The sequence below is a fragment of the Equus asinus genome, chromosome 15, assembly GCF_041296235.1.
Source record: "Equus asinus isolate D_3611 breed Donkey chromosome 15, EquAss-T2T_v2, whole genome shotgun sequence".
Classification (NCBI taxonomy): domain Eukaryota; kingdom Metazoa; phylum Chordata; class Mammalia; order Perissodactyla; family Equidae; genus Equus; species Equus asinus.
The window spans coordinates 25,122,130-25,145,319 of record NC_091804.1 but is presented as its reverse complement, the minus strand read 5'-3'; the positions used below and the strand labels follow the sequence as shown (position 1 = coordinate 25,145,319).

At 39.5% G+C, this 23,190-nt stretch overlaps 1 long non-coding RNA gene across 1 annotated transcript; it reads left to right on the top strand.

Annotated features, from left to right (window-relative positions):
• The first annotated feature begins 865 nt into the window (after positions 1-865).
• Positions 866-2,286, top strand: LOC139040269 (uncharacterized). Its single transcript, XR_011494436.1, has 3 exons — positions 866-1,091; positions 1,455-1,529; positions 2,087-2,286. It is a non-coding gene; the product is annotated as an uncharacterized lncRNA (long non-coding RNA).
• Positions 2,287-23,190: the final 20,904 nt, after the last annotated feature.

Genomic DNA, 23,190 nt, shown 5'->3' with positions numbered 1-23,190 from the left:
CACGGCTAACATTCGCAGAGCGCATATATTGTGCTTCACGTGTATCATCTCGTTGAATCTTCATGACAGCTACATACTATGCACTGTTCCTCCATTTATGGATTATGCATATAAGGTCTCATTGAACACCTACTGTGTGCTGGAACTGTGTCTTTATTCTACACACATCTACTGTGTGCACTGCTGTGTAGGGTGTCACTCCCTTTGGATAGGCCCCTTGATGTTTGCTGGCATGCGTGTGTGCATTGACAAGGCCCATTCTCAGTTACTTGGTGCTGAGACTACCTTGGGCACATCGGCCCCTCTGAAGGCTTCTCCATACCAACGCCAGGCCTCTGCATCACCCCATGGCTTTTCCCTTTCAGATTTCCCCTCATTCCGTTTCAAAGGCTCTTCAAAAGCCTCAGCAGGATCCTTCCTGGGCTGGTGCAGGGCAAGGTAAGTGGGTAGAAATGGGGGCTCCTTATCCTTGGCTCTTAGAGCTTATCAGGCTCAAAGAGGCCCCTTTTGTGAGCTTTTCCGAACCCCACAGTTTGATAAGTAAATTCCATCATCAGTCTATCTATCCATTGACCCATCTGTGCATGTTTCTTCTTTCCATCTTTCAAAATGTGTTATTTGATTCTTGCTCTACCAGGCCCTCACTGCAGCTGAAATGGACTTGCCCCTGCCCCAAGAAGCTCCCAGTCTAGCCCCCTATTACACAGATGAGTACTCTTCCTGCCCAAGCTTGGGTGCCTCCTATAGCCAGAAACTCACCCCTCCCAAAGCAGCCCACCCTATTTAGAAACAGATGTCACGTCACAGGGTGAACAATGGCTCATTGTGTGGTTGGGCACTTCACACACAAGCTTTCAGTTTCTCTTTCTTCCCAGTTTGGATATGGGATTGCTGAGAATCAAACACTCTCAGACACAGAAAAAATGGTAGAAAATGTCCCCAGAGAATTGATCCTTGGGATGCTGCTACTCCCAGGGTCTCCTGGCAGTGCTACTTTGTCTAACTCCCGTCTCTGCCCCTGGATCAGGTGTGCCCTCTGTTCAAAGAGGTTCTCAGCAGCTTGGACACCACCCTGGTGGAGGCCACTGCCGGTAAGCCCTCACTCCTCCACCGCAGGAGCAGTGATTTCCCTGAAGGAGCTCTGTCCCTACACACCATAGGATGCTAGCTCCCTCCAGCGTCAACTCTCCTCAGTTTGAGTGTCTTTTTTGCCTTGAATAATCCAGATAATGTTAGAGTTACAGCCCCTGTCTCTCCGTCATCCTTGACACTGAGAACAGCTGGGCTGGTTGGTATAGGAGGCAAGGTCACCTCAAAGCCCTGCGTGGGCTTGGGCGAATCTCCAGTATTCCTATTCCCTGGCCCCAGGCATCAAGTACATGTGAGGTATCCCTGGACTCCTTCACACTGAGACAATCACTTTGGTCTTTGGTTGTTGTTTTTTCCTTTTCCAGACATGATGGTCTATGGGCTGGATTTTGCCATTAAGGTCTAAGCCTTCTGGGAAGGGATCGGCCTCTGCTTAGCTGGTGAGTGCTGCTACCCAGTCCCCAGGATTTGGTAGCTGGCTACCAGTTGGGGGAAGTAGGGGTTTGGTACAGTGACAACCAAACAGACAGAAGGAAGAGCCATATTGACGCACACAGAGATGCAAAGAGACATCCACATAAATGCTGACAGCAATGGAGAGACACAGACGGCAGTGCATCATAGCTACAAAGAGAAACACATGATCATGGATACGCACAGACACACACACACACACGCTCAGACAAACAGGTGGTAACTCAGACAATCATATAAAGGCACACACTCACAGTAGCACACTTACACTCATATGCACACATTTACAGACTCAGCACACACAAGTACACTTGGATAAACAGACACACACACATACTCAAATACATTCACAAGGAGCCCCATGAAACTAGGCCTGGGCTACCATTGTGGCTGATACAAGACCCCTATCCCCAGGGTCTCAGCCTCCTCCCCTCCCTCTGGAGGCTGAGTTTGATGATGGGCCAATACCAACAAGAGCCAGTGATCCTGAGTCTCTATTCTGATTGGCGTCTTCTCCCAACAGAACCATTTCCAGCTCTTCGATCAACTCCCTGCCCAGCTTCTGAGGGTTCACAGAAGGCTGTCCCATGTTCTGGACAATGAAATGGCCACTGTTTGAAGACCAGAGCAGCATTCTCTCTGAGGAAACTGCTCCCCCTCCTTTATCGTTAGGCATGTGTTGTAGTCCATGTTCTTCACCAAATTAAATTGCTCTTCCACTGCACGGGGAGCCTTGTCATTCTTAACCATCACTTGAGGGCTCATAGGATAGAAAGAGCCCTGATCTGGGTGGTTTGAGCCATGGAACAGAGTTTGCACCTTACAATGGAGATCTTAAAGTTCTTAAGCAGGACAGGGAGATGTCCAGATGAGTGTGGATTTCAGGCTGACTGCTCTGGTGTCCTTAGGAAGGATGGACAGAGGGTTGGGGGTAGATGAAACACTCTGGGCAGAGAGGAAGACACACCAGTTACTACACAAGAAGTGAAAACGGCATATTTGAGAGATGTTCAGGAGGTGAACCTGGAAGGGTGAGGGAGCAGCTGAGGCTCCTGTCCATGTATTGGATTGAGGAGCCTGAATGTCACTGGGAATTTTGGAGGATGAATTGATTCCAGTGGGAAGATTATGCCTTTAGCTGTGGCCACTGCACATGGATTTGCCTGTGAGACTCCAAGGAGGACATCCAGGAAGTTGACAGATACGCAAGTCATCAAGTACTCTGCTTTTGCTTACTTGTATCAAGTTGTACTGACCTCTCTTCTGTTCTCAGCATGGGGATGATAGAGATGACAATGAGGAAGTGTAGGAGGAAGGACAAAGTGGTCTAATGTGTTTATTGCCAAAGGTTTGAGAAAGATAGGCATAGAGAGGGGTCATTGGAGTTGTAAATAAAAAGATCATCAATGCCCTGGAGGTGAGTCATACTTTTGGAGGAAGAAGTCTGATTTTCAGGAACTGAGAAGAGGAAGGGATGTAAGGAAGCTGAGACTGTGAATGCAGAAAAGATTTATCAAAAACTCGAATAAAGAATAACAGAGCTGCTTGGGCTGGGGAAGTTGTAATCTCAAATAAAAAACTTGTACAATATCATTATTTGAGGTCCTTAGAGGACCAGTCCAACCCGTTCACCCCACGGATGAGGAGACTGAGGCCTTGGGGCATGTGAATGACTTGCACAAGCTCACAGAGTGACAAAAAGGCAAATCAAGGCCTGAAACATGCCAGAATTTACAGAAAACCAGGTCTGTCGCTCGTTTGGAGACACCATTGACCTTGTGAGAATGAGCAGATTCAGGTTGGTGTTTCTTAACCCCTGCCAAACATCTGTCATCATGCCCAGAGCCATCACTCTTCACCTACTCTTGCCAGAAACCGACATGGCATCGTAGGGAGACAGTCCCATAGTTCAGAACTGCAGGAAGGCTTATCGTAGGAAACCAGCTTGTGTCTTCAGGTGAGGATATAAGGGAGGAAGCATCGTCCAGGCTCACAGAAGCAGAACATCTTTGAGCTGAGGATGAGCAGTAAAATCCCATAAGCAGATGAATGATCATTGTAAATGTCACCTCAGCAGTGACCTGAAGGACAGAAGGAATTTGCAGACTGGAAACCAACAATCAGGACTGATTGGGCTTAGGGAGGATTCAGGAACTAGTTACCTTCATGTCCTTTCTGGGCAGGCATTAGGTCAGGACTACTGAGAGGCCCCCATGACTGAGGTCCCAAGAAGCAAAGTGGATAAAAACAGGCACATACACCTGGGACTGTCAGCACTGGTCCTGCTGCCCTCCGACTGTGGCACCAAACTGCATTCCTACCTGAACACACAGCCACTGCCGACCTCTGGATACTATTTTCCCCACTGTTCCCTGGACTTCTTCCTATAGCCCACAGATGGGTCTTTCCCTCCCCTAACAATTTCAATTCCTAACTAACTAGCCTAAGACGCCCCTCAAAACAAAACAGTGTGGCAGGGGGCCAGGTTGATGAGAACACATTTATGATTCTTAAATACTGACAATATTTTCACGTTTTAAAAAGTCTCTGGCAGGATATCACTAATGATAGCAGATTAAAGATCTCTGAAGTTCTCTCCTATATAAAAGCAATGATAATTCTGGGGAAAAAAAGGTCAGAGTGAACTTTTTCATAACTGTCAAAATTAACCAAAGTTTGCAGCAATCTGGAGGGTGTTTATTCAATAAAAATTGCTGAATCTTGGTGAGAACAGCGAGCTTTGTGGTGTTTAGCTTTGCCTAGTCCCATCTCTCACTCTCCAGCTCCACAGTAGACTTGAAAACCAAAAGCCCACAATCTTGGTGAAAATCAGTAACCTGGCAGCCACTTGAGGGAGGCGGAAGGGGATTAGAGAAAATTCAAAGCCCCCTTCCCAGAGAATGGTCATTATTTGACCTGCCTGTTAGTCCCCTGGAAAATCCCATTCTCAAGGCTGTCCTTAGTTGACCTGACTCAGAGCTCACACAGTCAGTATGAATGGGCTTTTACCAAGGATTTCTGTCAAAATGATAGACAGACCTTAAGACTTGGTCCTCAGGACTTTTTAATTCTCAAGCTATTTCACATTCAGTTTTCAGCCATTTGTCATAATGTCCTTTGAAGTGTTTCTCTAGGTTACTCATTTCAGCAGCCTCACCTTCAAGTAAGCTGACCTTGCCTGTAATTCTATAGGTTCACCTATCTCTCCAGATTTCACGATGGCAGTTGGCCACATGACCTCAATTCTCTGATGGACCTGAGAAAGTAGTTGATTTTCAGTTTGTTCAGCTCTTTTCTTGCTGTGAGATTAAGAGTGACAGCTTCCAAGCTCTTTAGATGTCGAAGCTGAAATTGGAAGTCTGGATTTTTTATAGTTTTCACCAGTTACATTTGTTTCACTGGAGAATGTGCCCCCAGACCCCTCATGCTGCTGTCCTGAAAGTGAGACTCCTTTGGAAGTTGTTAAACATTATTTCTTCAAATTTATGTTCTGCAATACTCTTTTTCTCCTCCTGCTTTGGGTCTCTGATGATATGAAGGTAGACGTTTTGCAATAGTCCCACAAGCCTCTGAGGCTTTGTTCATTTCTTTCAGCCGTTTTTTCTGCCCTTTCATATTGGAACATTTCTATCGATTTATCTTCATTTTAATTGACCACATCCTCTCCCATCTCATGTCTCTTGTTGTGTTTATCCACTGAATTTATTTTTATTTTTACATTCCAATATTTCCACTTAGTTCTTTTTTAAGGTTGCATTTCTCTTCTGAGACTTTTGTCTTTCCATTTGTTTCAAAAGTGTTAGTATTTAATTCTTGGAGTATGGTGATAATAGCTGCTTTAAAGTCATGGTCTGTTAATTTCAATATCTAGATCTTCTCAGAATTAGTACTTATGGATTGCCTTTTCTCTTGGGGATTTGTCAGACTGTCCTAGTCAATTGTATTTTAAGTAATTTTGGACTGTCTACTAGACATTTTTCATAGTATGTTATGAGACTCTGGGCGTTTTTTAAGTCCTATGGAGAACATTGAGGGGGTGGGTGTTTGTTTTAGGATGGAGTTGACCCACTTAGAGTCAGGCTAACCCAGTTCGATTTAAGTTCCAACCTACCTTCAGTGGGCTGTATTTTTCAAAGGAGATTTCTTCCACTGTCTTAACTCCTGGGGGTCACCCATTCCTACATTTTGGATCAGAAAGAGAGGACTTCTTTTGGAGCATTTGTGTTCATACTTGTGCATAGTTCCCATGAACTATGCTTATTTGAGTCCAGGCTGAAAGTTATGGGAGAGATAAAGACCCAGGAAATTCACCTATGGATCATTCATTCTTTAGGTTATGACTTACTTCCCCATCCACCATATAATTTTCATAATCCTCAGAGAATAACCTTATCCATTGTGTCACAGGTCTTAGTTTCATTCGATAGGAAAGAAGAATGAAGGATCTTTACTCTATGTATTTCAAGTCTCCAATCTTTAAAACCAGATGGCTTATGGCAAATGACAATTGATTACAAGATAGTTAGCCAAGCATCCTCACAACTGTAGTATCTTTACTAGAAAAATTGACTGCAGCCCCTGGTGGCTGGTATGTAGCTATTCATCTGGAAAACGAGTTGTTTTCAATACTCATCAGATAACAAGCTCAGAAGCAATTTGCATTCACTTGGAATGGACAATGGCACACATTCAGTCTTGCCCCTGGTCTCTCTCATAGAACAATCTGCAAGGGTCCTCTCCTATTGATGTTCTAGTTATTATTTATGTATAAAATATCATCCCTAAATTGAGTGGCTTAAACTATAACATTCATTTCCTGATGCTCCATAGTGTCCGTGGGTCAAAAATTCAGGAAAGCTCAGGGAAAATTCTGGTTCATAGTCTTGCATGTGATTGCTGTTTTACTTATAATCACTTATTTAATCCTCCACACAGCCCTTTGAGGTACATACCGTTATTATTGACCTCCCTTTTCAGAAGCACAGAGAAGTTGAGTTTATTCCTAAAGTCACCCAACTGGGGCAGAGTGGGGCTGGAGCAGGAGTCAGGCAGACCAACAGGAGGGAGATCAGAGGAGCTGTCAGTCATCCTCCATCTACTAATCCTCCCAATAACCCTTGAGGATTGCATTGTCATCACCCCATTTCACAGATGCAAAGTCTGAGACACAGAGAGACGGATTCACTTGCCCAGGACACACAGCTGGTAAGTGTGGAGCTGGAATTCGATGCCAGGCTGTCTGGCTTTGTAGGCTCTGTCTTTCCTCTGGATAAATTTGCTCACAGCCCTTGTATTTCATCCTGGGCTCTGTGAGCCTGCCTGGTACAGTGGCATTTCCTCTCGTATTCTACAGAGGCCACTAAAGACTCCATGGGACACCCATGGAAAATATCAAAGATGTTCCATGAGCTGGAGTTGATCCACCAAGGGGAACAAGCACTGCACATGTCACCATAGGCATGAATGATTTGGATCACTAGAAGGCCAGCACTGGCCCCTCAAGCCCAGAGTCAGACCAAGAAGAGGTGTTCTCAGGTTAAAATGATAAAGTCAGGTCAATTGCAAGGACCAGCCATTCGGAGTCTCACCTGCCTCAAATGTCAGCCAGTGAGGAGAAGGAAATATGCTTGAGTCTGATACTGGATCAACACAAGGTCGACAAAAGGGAAGCCATATTGTATGAAACAAACCATATTGTAAATTTGAATGACGTCTGACTAACTAACCCAGCTGGATATGCACATTCCAGGAGACCTACCTGCTCTGTAAGTTTTATGACCCCTGCTGTGTGTGTACCTCCCAGCTGCAATAAGATGATAACTCTGTTCTTTTGAGTTCCTGAGGAACGTGATGACCCACAGACAGAGGGTCTATGCTGATAGCCATCATCAAATGACAACTGAAAGATCTGGTGTGATGACCCCCAGTCTGTAACACCAGAGGGTCAACATTACTAACCCCTCCCCTATAACCCACTGGCCTATATAACTGCTTCAAGATTCTCTGCCCCTCTTAAAATCGTTCTTTATGGTTCTTTAGGACACTTGTCCCCACAGCTTCCAATTTGCTAGCTTATTGGTTAATAGAATGCCCTTTCTCTTCCACCATCTTGGCTCTCAATGATTGACTTTTGTCTTGCAGTGAACAGATTGTGCCCCTTGTGTGGTCCCCTCTGGGTCTCCAGTTCCTCCTTTCTGTTGTTTATTCCTCAGTCTTGAGAGAGATTCTGCAGATGAGGGACGTAGGTTGCTCCATCTCATGGAACCAGTCTCTTAGTAAGATGGCGATGGAGGTGGGCTCCCAAAGGTAGGTGTATATTGTGTAAGCAAGTAACCAGGTATTTAATAAGAAGCATTTATAGAGAAACAAAAAGAAAAACAAGATTAATGGTGGCAGCAAATTACAAACCAGTTTCTGATCCCAGGGGGCAGCCAGTGAAAAGGTTTGTAGCTGTCTGAATTGAAGTAATCTTTTGCAGTTTAAAATGTTTCTGATGATGTCATTGAGTGTTCAGGTATGTTTCTGAGTGGCTTACAAAGCAACAGACATGAATGTCTCTTAAGTTTATATCCAGCTGTCCAGCTCCAATTTGCAGAGATTCTATAAAAAGGGCAGTTTTAGTTCTCAATGATTTCAAATGGAAATAATGAAAAAAATTGCAAACTTTCATTTGGAGATTTGTAGCCAGTTATTTTAGGAGACTAGCAGAATTCAAAATCCAGGCTAGTTTACAGATAGAAAACAAAAACCTCCAAGATAATTATCAGAACGAGAAACTAATATCCATGAATGTGTACTATAGTTTCTATTGAAACATTTTTCTCTCTAAAGTCACCCTCATTTTTAGCAAACAAAGCGAGTTAAGACTCATTGGTTTGCAAAACAAGTCTAATGTCAATAAACTTTTCCCAATTATTTACATAAGTACAGCAAGAAAAGCAATGGTCATATAGGCTATTTCAAATCTGCTTTCCTGGAACTTTTTAAAATTGAGGTCATAAGAGTTTACAACATTGTGAAATTTCAGTCATATATTATTATTTGTCTGTCACCACACAAGTGCTCTGCTTCACCCTTTGTGCCCACCCCCACACCCCTTCCCCCTGGTAATCACTGAACTGTTCTCTTTGTCCATGTGTTTATCTTCCACATATGAGTGAGATCATACAGTTTTTGTCTTTCTCTGCCTGGCTTATTTTGCTTAAAATAATACCCTCAAGTCCATCCACGTTGTTGCAAATGGGACTATTTTTTCTTTTTTATGGCTGAATAGTACTCCATTCTATATGTATACCACATCTTCTTTATCCCATCATCAGTCAATGAGCACTTGGGTGGCTTCCACCTCTTGTCTATTGGGAATAATGCTGAATGAACATTGGGGTCCATAAATCTCTTTTGAATTGTTGATTTCATGTTCTTTGCATAAATACCCAATGGTGGGACAACTGGGTCATATTGTATTTCTATTTTTACCTTTTTGAGAAATCTCTATACTTTTTTCCATACCGGTTGCACCAGTTTGCGTTCCTACCAGCAGTGTATGAAGGTTCCCTTTTCTCCACAGCTTCTTCAACATTTGTTATTTTTTGTTTGGTGATTATAGTCATTTTAATGGGTGTTAGGTGATACTTTAGTGTAGTTTTTCCGTTTCCCTGATGATTAGTGATGTTGACCTCCTTTTCCTGTGCCTATTGGCCATCTGTGTGTCGTCTTTGGAGAAATGTCTGTTCACATCCTCTGCCCATTTTTTGTTCAGGTTGTTCATCTTTTTTGTTGTTTATTTGTTGTGTGTTCTTTATATATTATGGAGATTAACCGCTAGTGAGATATATAACTTGCAGATATTTTCTCCCAGTTGATGAACTGTCTTTTTCTTTTGATCCTAGTTTCTTTTGGCTTACAGAAGCTCTTTAGTCTAATGATGTTTATTTTTTTCTTTTGTTTCCCTGGCCCTAGAATACATGGTATTCCAAAAGATCTTTTTCAGACCCAAGGAAAAGAGTGGACTGACTGTATAGTCTTCTAGAAAATTTATGGTTTCAAGTCTTACCTTCAAGTCTTTGGTCCATTTTCAGTTTATTTTTGTGTATGGTGGAAGATAATGGTCTACTTTCATTCTTTTGCATGTGGCTGTCCAGTTTTCCCAACACCATCTATTGAAAAGACTTTCCTTTCTGCATCATATATTCTTAGCACTTTTGTCAAACATTAGCTGTCCATAGATGTGTGGTTTTGTTTCTGGGCTTTGAATTCTGTTCCATTGTTCTCTGTGCCTGTTTTTTGTACCAGTACCATACTGTTTTGATTACTACAGCTTTGTAGTACGTTTTGAAGTCAAGGATTGTGATGCCTGCAGCTTTGTTCCTTCTTCTCAGGATTATTTTAGCTATTTGAGGCCTTTTGTTGCCCATATAAATTCCAAGACACATTCTTCTATTTCCTTGAAGAAGGTTATTGGGATTCTGACTTGGATTGCTTTGAATCTGTAGATTGCTTTGGGTAGTATGGACATTTTTTTTTAAGATTTTATTTTATTTTTTTCCCCTTTTTCTCCCCAAAGCTCCCCAGTACATAGTTGTATGTTCTTCGTTGTGGATCCTTCTAGTTGTGGCATGTGGGACGCTGCCTTAGCATGGCTTGATTAGCAGTGCCATGTACATGCCCAGGATTCGAACCAACGAAACACTGGGTCACCTGCAGCGGAGAGCATGAACTTAACCACTCGGCCATGGGGCCAGCCCCTAGTATGGACATTTTAACTATATTTATTCTTCCGATCCATGTGCATGGAATATCTTTCCATTTCTTTGTGTCATCATCTATTTCTTTCAGTAATGTCTTACAGTTTTCATTGTATAGGTCTTTCACCTTCCTGGTTAAATTTATTTCTAGATGTTTTATTCTTTTTGTTGCCATTGTAAGTGGGATTGTATTCTTGAGTTCTCTTTCTGTTTGTTCATTATTAGAGTCCAGAAATGCAACTGATATTTGATAGTTGATTTTGTACCCTACAACTTTACTGTAGTTGCTGATTATTTCTAATAGCTTTCCGATGGATTCTTTTGAGTTTCCTACATGTAAAATCAGTTCATCTACAAACAGTGAGAGTTTCACTTCTTCTTCATTTCCTGTTTGGATTCCTTTTTCTTCTCTAATTGCTCTGGCCAAAACCTCAAGTACTATGATGAATAAGAGTGGTGAGAGTCAGAACACTTGTCTTATTCCTGTTCTCAGAGGGATGGTGTTCAGCTTTTCCCCATTGAGTATGATGTTTGCCATGGGTTTGTCATGTATGGCCTTTATTCTGTTGAGGTACTTTCCTTCTATACCCATTTTGTTACGAGTTCTATTCACAAACAGATTTTGGATCTTGTCAAATGCTTTCTCTACATCTACTGAGATCATCGTGTGGGTTTTTTCTTCATTTTGTTAATGTGGTCTATCACATTGATTTGCGGATGTTGAACCATCCTTGTGTCCCTGGTATAAATTCCACTTGATCATAATATGTGACTTTTTTGATGTTTTGCTGTATTGGGTTGCCAATATTTTGTTGAGAGTTTCTGCATATCTGTTCATCAGCAACATTGGCCTGTAGTTTTCCCTTTTTGTGTTGGGATTGTCAGACTTTGGGATCAGGGAGATGTTGGCCTCATAGAGTGTGTTAAGAAGTGCTCCGTCTTCCCCAATTTTTTGGAATAGTTTGAGAAGGATAGGTTTTAAATAGTCTTTGAATGTTTGGTAGAGTTTCCCAGGGAAGCTGTCTGTTCCTGGACTTTTATTTTTGGGGATGTTTTTGATTACTGAGTCACTCTCATTCCTTGTGATTAGTCTAGGGCGTATTATCTATTTCATCTTGATTCACATTTGGGAGTTTGTAAGAGTCTAAGAATTTATCCATTAGTTTTGGATTGTCCAATTTCTTGGCATATGTTTTTTATAGTATTCTCTAATACTTTTGTATTACTATGGTAATTTCTTCTCTTTAATTTCTGATTCTATTTATTTGAGCTTTCTCTCTTTTTTCTTTGTGATTCTGGCTAAGAGTTTTTCAATTTATTTTATCTTCTCAAAGAACCAGCTCTTTGTTTCATTGATCCTTTCTACTGTCTATTTGTTTCAATTTCATGTATTTGTTTGCTGATTTTTATTTCCCTCTTTCTGCTGGCTTTGGGCTTTGTTTGTTCTTTTTCTAACTCTGTTAGGTGTAATTTGAGATTGCTTTTTTGGGATTTTTCTTGTTTGTTAAGGTGAATATGTATTGCATTGAATGTACCTCTTAGGACAACTTTTGCTGCATCCCATATGGGTTGGTATGGTATAATTTCATTTTCATTTTCATTTGTATCCAGATATTATTTAATTTCTCCTTTCATTCCTTCAATGAGGCATTGATTGTTCAGTAGCATGTTATTTAGTCTCCACCTCTTTGTCCCTTTCTCGGCTTTTTTTCTTGTAGTTAATTTCTAGTTTCATAGCATTATGGTTGGAACAAATGCTTGTTATTATTTCAATTTTCTTAAATTTATTGAGGCTTGCTTTGTTTCCCAACAGACGATCTCTCCTTGTGAATGTTCCATAAACACTTGAGAAGAATATGTATTGTGCTGGTTTTGGATCGAGTGTTCTGTATATATATGTATTAAGCTCATTTGTTCTAAGTTTTCAGTTAATTCTACTGTTGACTTTCTGTCTGGATGACCTATCCATTGATGAGAGTGGAGTGCTGAGGTCCCCTACTAGTATTATGTTGTGATTAATATATCCTTTTAGGTTTATTGCTTTATATACTTAGCGTTCCTGTGTTGGTTGCATATGTATTTATGTGTTATGTTTTCTTGGTGGAGTGTCCCTTTTATCATTATATACTGCCCTTCTTTGTCTCTCTTTACCTCTTTTATCTTGAAGTCTTCTTTGCCTGATATAAGTATGGTAACACCTGCTTTCTGTTCTTTGCCATTATCTTTGAATATCTTCTTCTGTCCCTTCACTCTGAGCCTGTGTTTATTGTTGGAGCTGAGATGTGTCTCCTGGAAGCAGCATATTGTTGGGTCTTGTTTTTTAATACATCCTGCCACTCTGTGTCTTATGATTAGGGAATTTAATCCATTTACATTTAGAGCGATTATTGATATACAAAGGCTTAATGCTTCCATTTTGTCACTTGTTTCCTTGGTCTCCTGTACTTCCTTTGCTTTTCTCCCCATGTATTTTGGACTTCCAATTTAGCTAAGTAGTTTTCTAAGCTTGTTTTCTTAGCTTTCTCTTTATTTATTATTTGTGTCTCTGTTCTATTTATTTGTTTAGAGGTTACCATGAGGTTTGTATGAAAAATCTCATAGATGATATAGTCCATTTTCTGATAACCTCTTATTTTCTTAGACTAAGATGTTTCCATCCCCATCCTCTTCCCCTCCTTAGTTGTTTTTGTCACACCTTATTCCATGTTGTGTTGTGAGGTGTGGTTAAAATGACAAGAATATATTTATTTTTGGAGCTTTCCTTCTTTTTATCTTTACTGTTATACTTGGGTGTTTCCTAACCTATTCTGATATATAGCTAAAATTTTCTGATTTTGTCTACCTATTTCTCTTTTTACTAGGGCTTTGTAGCCTGTTTCTTTTTTTCCTCAGGCACGAGGCCTTCTTGAAGATTTCTTGTAGGGGTAGTCTTGTGGTGATGAACTCCCTTAGCTTTTGTTTATCTGGGAATATTTTTATTTCTGCATCATATCTGAAGGGTATTTTCACTGGATAGAGTATTCTGGGCTGAAAGTTTTTGTTTTTCAGAGATTTGAATATATCATTCCACTCTGGTCTAGCCTGTAAGGTTTCTGCTGAGAAATTTGCTGAAAGCCTGATAGGGGTTCCTTTGTAAGGTATTTTCTTCTGACTTGCTGCCCTTATATTTTTTCTTTGTCATTGAGTGTTGCCAGATTCACTACTATATGCCTTGGAGAAGGTCTTTTTATCTTGATATAGTTAGGCGATCCATTGGCTTTTTTCCCATGAATTTCCAGCTCCTTCCCCAGGCTTGGGAAGTTCTCCACTATTATTTCTATGAACAAGCTTTCTTCTCAATTCTCCTTCTCTTCTCTATCTGGAATACTTATAATCTTTATGTTGTGTTTCCTAATTGAGTCAGATATTTCTTGGAGAACATCTTCACTTCTTTTGAGTCTTAGTTCTCTCTGCTCCTCCATTTGAAGTGTTTCTATGTGTCTGTCCTCATTATTGCTGGTTTGTTCCTCCATAATATCAGCTCTGTTGTTCAGGGAGTCCATAGTCTTCTTAATCTCACCACTGTGTTGTTCATCTTCAATATTTCTGATTGGTTCTTCTTTATAGTTTCAATGTCTTTTGTGAAGGAGCTGAATTTTTTGAACAGTCTATCTGCATTTTCTTGTAACTCATTGAGTTTTCTTATGATAGCTATTTTGAATCCTCTGTCATTTACAGTATGAATTTCTGTGCCTTTGTGGTTGCTTACTGGGTAGTTGTCATTCGCCTTCTGGTCTGGAGATTTAACATATTTTTTAATACTGCCAGACAACGTGGATTTGTGCTTCTGCTTGTGGTAGTATTTCGTTGTCATTTCCATCTGCCACCACAGTGTGGGAGTCAAGAGCTGCATATTCTGAGTGAGCTGTGATCTGCGGCTCAGCTCTCCACTGCTGATCTGGGGCACTGGCCAGGGGGGAGGGGCGCTTTCTCTCTCCTGAGTAATCTCCGGTGCTTATTACTTTGCCTTAGTATCTGCTCTCATGGATGTTAGCTTGATAAAGACATCACCATGATAGCTAGTCACCTGTGTGTGGAGTTTTCCCCTGGGCTGTGAGGGAGCTTGGAGAGAGATGGGGTTCCCATGGAGGGCAGCTCCCTCCCCCATTTCTTTCAGAGCTGTTTGCAGTTCTTAGGTCCCTGCTCCTTGAGGGGAAGAGAAGTTTTTTCTTACTTCATTCCACTTTCTCGGATTGGGGGGACTCCAGCACCTCCACCTTTGGACATATGGCTGCCTGGGTCTGTCAGACATCTTTTGTGTTGTGTGGATGTCCTCTGTTGGAATATGAACGTCTTGTTCATTGTATCTTAGAGAGGAGAGATTATGGGGAAAGCTCATCATTATGCCATGATGCTGACATAATTCTGGAACTTTTTTATAAGGCATCTCAGATTGAACCTTAAAGATCTCTCAAGGCCAGGAAAACCAATCCAAGGTCTTGTCATCAGACTCTGACTGTAATATCTACAAATTTGGGTGGATTCGTCTCTTCTTGAGGTCCCCAAAATATTCTGAGTTTCCAGGCATCTGTCAGAGAAGTGAGCTTCTATACTTGCCTGGTAAGGTTTCTAGGAACCCTGTAGGCATGGTACCAGGCCAAAATTTCCAGGTGGATTTATTCCATAAAGTTAAACTTTATTGCTCAAAAGCTGTCTTGTCATACCTGAGTCTGCATATTTCTCTCAATTATGACATTCTGATCAAAGCCTTGGTAATATATGCAACATTTCTGATTGTGTGCTGTTATAAGGAGAACAGATTCTTATTGAAATTATGCACATAACTATATTGCCATGAAAACAATACTCACTCACTAAGAGTTTCCTAATCCTGGAGTGATAAGATATGGAGAAAAATAAATAAATGTTTCAATTTTACATCAAAGGTATAATTTTACGAAATTGCTACAAGTCATAGTTACCTTAAGAGAAAAAGATTTCCTTAAATCTGGAAAAAACAAAACATCAAAACACTGGCAATACCTCAAACGAAAAGTCATAAAAATCATAATCATTCTCATGAATACATTCAGTCCTGTGTAATTGATTCTCTATCTTAATCTTCTGTTAGCTTTTTTATGAGGGCATCAGTTTTTCCATTAGCATTCTGTGATTGCTTACTCAATTCAGTTTAATGACCTGAAAGTTTATCAGAAACCTGTATTCTAGAGCTGGTGCCAGATTCCTTTCCATGAATCTCTCTGAAGATGAAACATATTCACAAAAACATCAGAGTAAAACAACTGTCTGCAAATAACAAGACTCAGAAAGGGTCATTGACAAAGACACTTGGTTATTTCTGTGACATATAACACTTCAAGATAACAACTAGAATTATGGCTGACAATCAAGACAGAGCTGAATTTTGGGAATGTTGCATAATTTTAAAAGTTTTTATATCAATAACATTTACCCATAGAATATCACTAAGAAGGTTTATCATCACATCTTTGACAATACCTCCCATGCAATTTAACATACCATATATGCCAAATTAGTTTATTATCTTCTTCTTTATAGAAAGAGAGAGAACAAATTTCTTTGAGTAGTCCAACAGGTTCTCTGAAAATTCTCAAAGAAAATTGTTTTCTTTCAGGTCAAGAGAAAGACTTCATCTTGTATTTGACTTTGGGGGAAGCTTGGCAAATATTTCAAAACTTTTCAAGACTCTTGATCAAATAGGAAGCAATGCTCACTGTGAAACATTGCTCAGTTCTCCCTTCAATCAAAATGACAACAGAAACAGTCAAGGGCAAAAAGAAAGTTAAAGGAGTCAAAAAAAAAAAACACCTTTAATAGAGAGACCTCAGTATTTTTGAACAAGAGGAAATTATTTTAATGAAACATACATCTTCTGTCTTTTAGGCAAACTTACTGAAAGGTAAAGAAAACGCTTTGATAACATCTTTACTAAGAGCAGATTAAAAGTCCAGGAAAATTATCCTTTTAAGAAAGAGAACCGAATTTTAATGTTTGCACCAGCTTATTTTTGACATTAAAACTAATTTACTCTTCAGATTGACTTCATTCTTAGTCAACTTGACTACGCATGAAACTCTTTTTACGGTTCTTCTTCCAGAAACTTTCTATAACTTTCTTTTTACATTCAGAATTTGCCCCATGCCTTCCTTTTTCTTTCTAGTACTTTAGTAAAACTTTATCTTTCTTAACAAAACATCAAAAATGTTTCCATTCCTCATACTTTCTTACTGAAAACATACATCTTACATTCATTGAATTTGAAGATGTTTGCCTTACTGATCACGGTGTATGTTATTTTTAATGTATTGCTGTATTTGGTTTGCGATTCTTTTTGAGTAGTTTTTTTAAAACGACTTCATAATAGTTTACATCATTGTGAAATTTCAGTTGTACTTTCTTTCTTGTCTGTCACCACATAAGTGCTCCCTTTCACCCCTGTGCCAACAGCCCACTGCCCTTCTCCTGGTAACCACTGAACTGATTTCTTTGTCTATGTGTTTGATTATATTCCACATATGAGTGAAATCATATGGTGTTTGTCTTTCTCAGCCTGGCTTATTTTGCTTAGCAGAATGACCTCCAGGTCCATCTATGTTGTTGCAAATGGGATGATTTTGTCTTTTTCATGGCTGAGTGGTATTCCATTGTATATATATATATATGCATAGCACATCTTCTTTATCCAATCATCAGTCAATGGGCACTTGCATTGTTTCCATGTCTTGGCTGTTGTGAATAGTGCTGCAATGAACATAAGGGTACACATGTTACTTTGGATTGTTGATTTCAAGTTGTTCAGGTAGATACCCAGTAGTGGGATAGCTGGGTTATATGGTATTGCTATTTTTAGTTTTTTGATGAATCTTAATACTGATTTCCATAGTGGCTGTAGCAGTTTACATTCCCACCAACGGTGTGTAAGGATCCCTTTTTCTTCACACCCTCTCCAACATTTGTTATTTTTAGTCTTAATGCTTATAGCCATTTTAACACACATAAGGTGGTATCTTAGTGTGGTTTTGATTTGCATTTCCCTGATGATTAGTGATGTTGAACATCTTATCATGTGTTTATTGGCCATCTCTATACCTTCTTTGGAAAAACGTCTGTTCATATCCTCTGCCCATTATTTGATCAAGCTGTTTGTCTTTTTGTTGTTGTTGTTCAGTTGTGTGAGTTTCTTATATAATTATGGAGATTAACCCCTTGCCGGATATATGATTTGCAAATACTTCCTCCCAATTGGTGTGTTGTCTTTTTGTTTCGATCCTAGTTTCTTTTGCCTTGCAGAAGCTCTTTAGTCTGATGAACTCCCACTTGTTTATTTTTTCTTTTGTTTTCCTTGTCTGAGAAGACATGGTATTGAAAATATCCTTTTAAGTTCAATGTCACAGAGGGTACTACCTATTATATTCCAGGAGCTTGATGGTTTCAGAAATTATCCTCAAGGCCTTGATCCATTTTGGATTTAGTTTTGTGTATGGCATGAGATAATGATCTACTTTCATTCTTTTGCAAGTCATTGCCCAGATTTCCCAATACCATTTATTAAAGAGACCGTCTTTTCTCCATTGTATGTTCTTGGCACCTTTGTCGAAGATTAGCTGTCCGTATATGTGTGATTTTATTTCTGGGCCTTCAGTTCTGTTCCATTGATTTGTGTGCCTGTTTCCTACCAGTACCATGCTGTTTGGATTACTATGGCTTTGTGGTACATTTTGAAATCAGGGATTGTGATGCCTCCAGCTTTGTTCTTTTTTTCTCAGGATTGCTTTAGCAATTCGGGGTCTTTGGTTGCCCCTATAAATTTTAGGATTCTTTGTTCTATATCTGTGAAGAGTGTCATTGGGATTCTAATTAAGATTACATTGAATCTGTAGATTACTTTGGGTAACATGGACATTTTAACTGTATTCTTCCAATCCATGTGCATGGAATCTCTTTATGTCATCAATGATTTCTTTCAATAATGTCTTATAATTTTCCTTGTGTAAGTCCTTCACCACCTTGGTTAAATTTATTCCTAGATACTTTATTCTTTTGTTGCAGTTGTAAATGGAATTGTATTCTTGAGTTCTCTTTCTGTAAGTTTGATATTAGAGTATAGAAATGCAACTGATTTTTGTAAGTTGATTTTGTAACCTGCAACCTAACTGTAGTTACTAGCAGTCTTCTTACGGATTCTTTTGGGTTTTCTGTATATAAAATTATGTCTTCTGCAAACAGTGAGGGGTTCACTTCTTCACTCCCTATTTACATTCTTTCTATTCCCTTCTCTTGCCTAATTGCTCTGGCCAAAACCTCCCATACTCTGTTGAATAAGAGTGGTAATAGTGGGCATCATTGTCTTGTTCCTGTTCTCAGGGATGGCGTTCAGTTTTTGCCCATTGAGTATGATGTTGGCTGTGGGTTTGCCATATATGGCCTTTATTATGTCGAGGTAATTTTCTGCTATCCCCATTTTGTTAAAGGTTTTCACCATATATGGGTTTTGGATCTTGTCATATGCTTTCTCTGCATCTATTGAGATGATCATGTGATTTTTCTTTCTCATTTTGTTAATTTGGTGTGTCATATTGATTGATTTGTGGATGTTGAATTATCCCTGTGTCCCTGGTATAAATCCCACTTGATCATGATGTATGATCTTTTCATGTATTGCTGTATTCGGATTGCCAATTTTTTTTTTTTTTGAAGATTTTTGCAGCTATGTTCATCAGCGATACTGGCCTGTAGTTCTCCTTTTTTGTGCTGTCCTTGTCAGGCTTTAGTCTCAGAATGATGTTGGCCTTGTAGAATTTGTTAGGAAACATTCCATCTTCCCTAATTTTTTGGAATAGCTTGAGAAGGATAAGTGTTAAATCTTCTCTGAAGTTTGGTAGGATTCCTGAGGGAAGTCGTCTGGCCCTGGGATTTTATTTCTTGGGATGCTTTTGATAACTTTTTCAACCTCTTTACTTGTGATCTGTCTATTCTGATTCTCTATTTCTTCTTGATTCCTCTTTGGGATGTTGTAAGAGTCTAAGAATTTATCCATTTCCTCTAGATTGTCCATTTTGTTGGTATATAGCTTTTTTTAGTATTCTCTTAAAATCCGTTCTATTTCTGTGGTATGCATTGCTAATTATCCTCTTTCATTTCCAATTTTGTTTATCTGAACTTTCTCATTTTTTTCTTTGTAAGTCTGCCTAGGGAGTTGTCAATTTTCTTTATCTTCTCAAAGAACCAGCTCTTTGTCTCATTGATCCTTTTACTTCCTTTTTTTGTTTCAATAGTATTTATTTCTGTTCTGATTTTCATTATTTATCTCCTTCTGCTGACTTGGGCTTTGTTTGCTCTTCTTTTTCTAATTCACTTAGATGTAGTTTGAGATTGCTTGTTTGAGATTTTTCTTGTTTTTTAAGGTGTGCTTGTATTACGATGAATGTCCCTCTTAATATGGCTTTTGCTCCATCCCATATGAGTTGGTATGGTATGTTTTCATTTTCCTTTGTCTCCAGATATTTTTTGATTTCTCCTTTAATTTCTCAAATGACCCATTTGTTGCTCAGGAGCATCTTGCTTCATCTCCACATCTTTTCCCCTTTCTCAGCTTTTTTCTTGCAATTAATTTCTAGTTTCATAGCATTGTGATCAGAAAAGATGCTTGTTATTATTTCAATCTTCTTAAATTTATTGAGGTGTGCCTTGTTTCCCAACATATGGTCTATTCTTGAGAACGTTCCATGAGCACTTGAGAAGAATGTGTATTCTGCTGTTTTTGGATGGACTGCTCTGTACAGACCTATTAAGTCCAACTGATCTATCTTTTCATTTAATTTCACTGTTTCCTTGTTGATTTTCTGTCTGGATGACCTATCCATTGATGTGAGGGGGGTGTTGAGGTCCACTCATATTATTGTGTTGTTGCTAATATCTTCTTTCAGGTTTGTTAATAGTTGCTTTATGTGCTTTGGTGCTCCTGTGTTGGGTGCAAAGATATTTGTAAGTGTTATGTCTTCTTGGTGGAGTGTCTCTTTAATAATTACATGGTGCCCCTGTTTGTTTCTCTTTACCTGTCTTATCTTGAAGTCTACTTTGTCTGATATAAGTATTGCAACACCTGCTCTCTTTTGCTTGCCATCAGCTTGGAGTATCATCTTCAATCCTTTCACTCTGAGCCTGTGTTTGTTGTTGGAGCTGAGATTTGTTTCCTGGAGGCAGCATATTGTTATATCTTGTTCTTTAATCCATCTCACCACTCTATGTCTTTTTATTGGAGAATTCAATCCTTTTACATTTAGGGTGGTTATTGATATGTGAGGGCTTAATGCTGTCATTTTATCACCTGTTTTCCAGTTCTCTTTCATTTCCTTTGTTTCTCATCCTGTGTATTTTTGTCTACCAATTTGGTTATGTAGTTTTTTATGTTGTTTTTCTTTGTTTTCTCCTTATTTATTATTTGTGTCTCTGTTCTGCTTTTTTGTTTAGTGGTTACCATAAGGTTTGTATTCAAAATCTCATAGATAAGATAGTCCTTTTTCTGATGACGTCTTATTTCCTTAGACTAAACCAATTCAGTCCCTTTCCTCTTCCCCTCCTAAGTTGTTTTTCTCACATCTTATTCTATCTTGTATTGTGAGTTTGTGGTTAAAATGACAAGATTATCTTTGTGTTTGGCATTTTCTTTACCTTTGATTTTATACTTGTTTGCTTAACTTGTTCTGATTTATAGCTACAATTTTCTGATTTTGTCTACCTATTTGTCTCCTTACTTCCTACTTTGTAACCCCTTTCTCCATTTTTGTCAGGTGTGAGGGCCTTTTTGAGGATTTCTTGTAAGGGTGTCTTGTGGCTACAAACTTCCTTAGATTTTGTTCATCTTGGAAAGTTTTTATTTTTCCATCATATCTGAAGGATGTTTTTGCTGGCTAGAGTATTCTTGGCTGAAAATTTTTGTCCTTCAAATATTTGAATATGTCATTCTAGTCTCCCCTAGCCTATCAGGTTTCTGCAGAGAAATCTGCTGAAAGTCTGATAGGGGTTCCTTTGTAGGTTATTTTCTTCTGCCTTGCTGTCTTACTATTTTTTTCTTTGTCACTCACTTTTTCCAGTTTTATTAATATATGTCTTGCAGTAGGTCTTTTTACATTGACATATTTAGGAGATACGATAGCTTCTTCCACTTGGATTTCCATCTTCTTCCCTAGGTTTGGTAAATTCTTGGCTATTATTTCTTTAAACGAGCTTTCTGCTCCATTTTCATTCTCCCTCTTGAATACCTATAATTCTTATACTGTGTTTTCTAACTGAGTCGGATATTTCTTGGAGACTTTTTTCATTTCTTTTTAGTCTTAGTTCTCTCTCCTCCTCTATCTGGAACATTTCAATTTTTTCTATCTTTGATTATGCTGATTCACTCCTCTATGATGTCTGCTCGCTCATTCAGTGAATTCATATTTTGCTTTATCTCACTGATTGTGTCTGCCATCTCTAATATTTCTGACTGATTCTTCTTTATAGTTTCAGTCTCTTTTGTGAAGTAGCCCCTTAACTCATTGAATTGTTTCTGTACAATCTCTTTTAACTCATTGAGTTTTTTGACGATAACTATTTTGAATTCTCTGTCATTTAGACTACATATTTCTGTGTCTTCAGGACTGATTTCTGGGTACTTGTCATTTTCTCTCTGGATTTAATATATTTTTTGATACTGCTACAGGGCGTGTTTTTGTTGTTTTACATTCTGGTATTATTTTGTCTCACTTACCACCAATCTCCACTGTGAGAGTGTTAAGAGTCATGTATTCTGAGCCCTCTGTGTTCTGCTGTGATTTCGGGTGCTGGAGCCAGTGCTGGGCGGGTAGGGGTGATGGTGCACCTTCTTTTGCATGCTCACATGGACTTACTCACCCTGCTTTTGATATCTGCTCTCCTGGGGTGTTGGCTTGATGAGATCACTCCCACTCTAGTTTTCGTTTCACTATGGGCTTTCCCCTAGGCAGCAAAGGATGTCAGGGACCTTCGATGTTCCTGCAAATGAGTGTCTGCCTCCTCTGAAGGGGGCTCCAGACTCTTCAGCCTCTGATGTGTGGCTGCCTGGGTCGTTCAGACATCTTTTGTGTGGTGTGGATGTCCTCTGTTGGAGTATGAATGTCTTTTTCATTGTATGGTGGAGGGGAGAGATCACTGGGAGACTCACTCTGCCTTGATGCTGATCTCACTCTCCTCCTTTTTCCTTTTTTTCCCTCAGTCCTAGGAATTAGTGATGGACTAGATATTCCTTGGAGGGTTTGCAAACTCTTTGAGATAAGAGAAATGGGTGGAACCTGAACTGCTTCTAAGGCTGCATTTCAAGTCTTGTAAGGATTTTTTTAAGGACAATGGCTCTTGATTTCTCAGAAATTGGGTTGTAACTCAAATGACATTACAGGTTTATCTATCCATCCACCTACATTGCCAAGGCACAGAGAAATTACTCAAGTTTTCTCCAAGATGGCGTTTCTTGTGTATATTTGCCTTATCCATTTTTTTAATGAAGATTATCCCTGAGGTAACATCCACCACCAATCCTCCACTTTTTGCTGAGGAAGATTGACCCTGTGATAACATCTTTACCCATCTTCCTCTATTTTATATGTATAATGCCTTCCACAGCATGACTTGATAAGTGGTGCATAGGTCTGCACCCAGGATCTGAACCAGTGAACTCTGGGCCACCAAGGTGGAGTGTGCGAACCTAACTGCTAGGTCAGCAGGTTGGCTCCACCTTATCAGTTTTTAATGTCTCAATATCCACAAGCATTTTGAGAGGAACAGGGGAGGCTTTGGGATTGGAAAAGGACAAGTGAACTTTGAATCACCTTCCAGAGCTATACCTCTG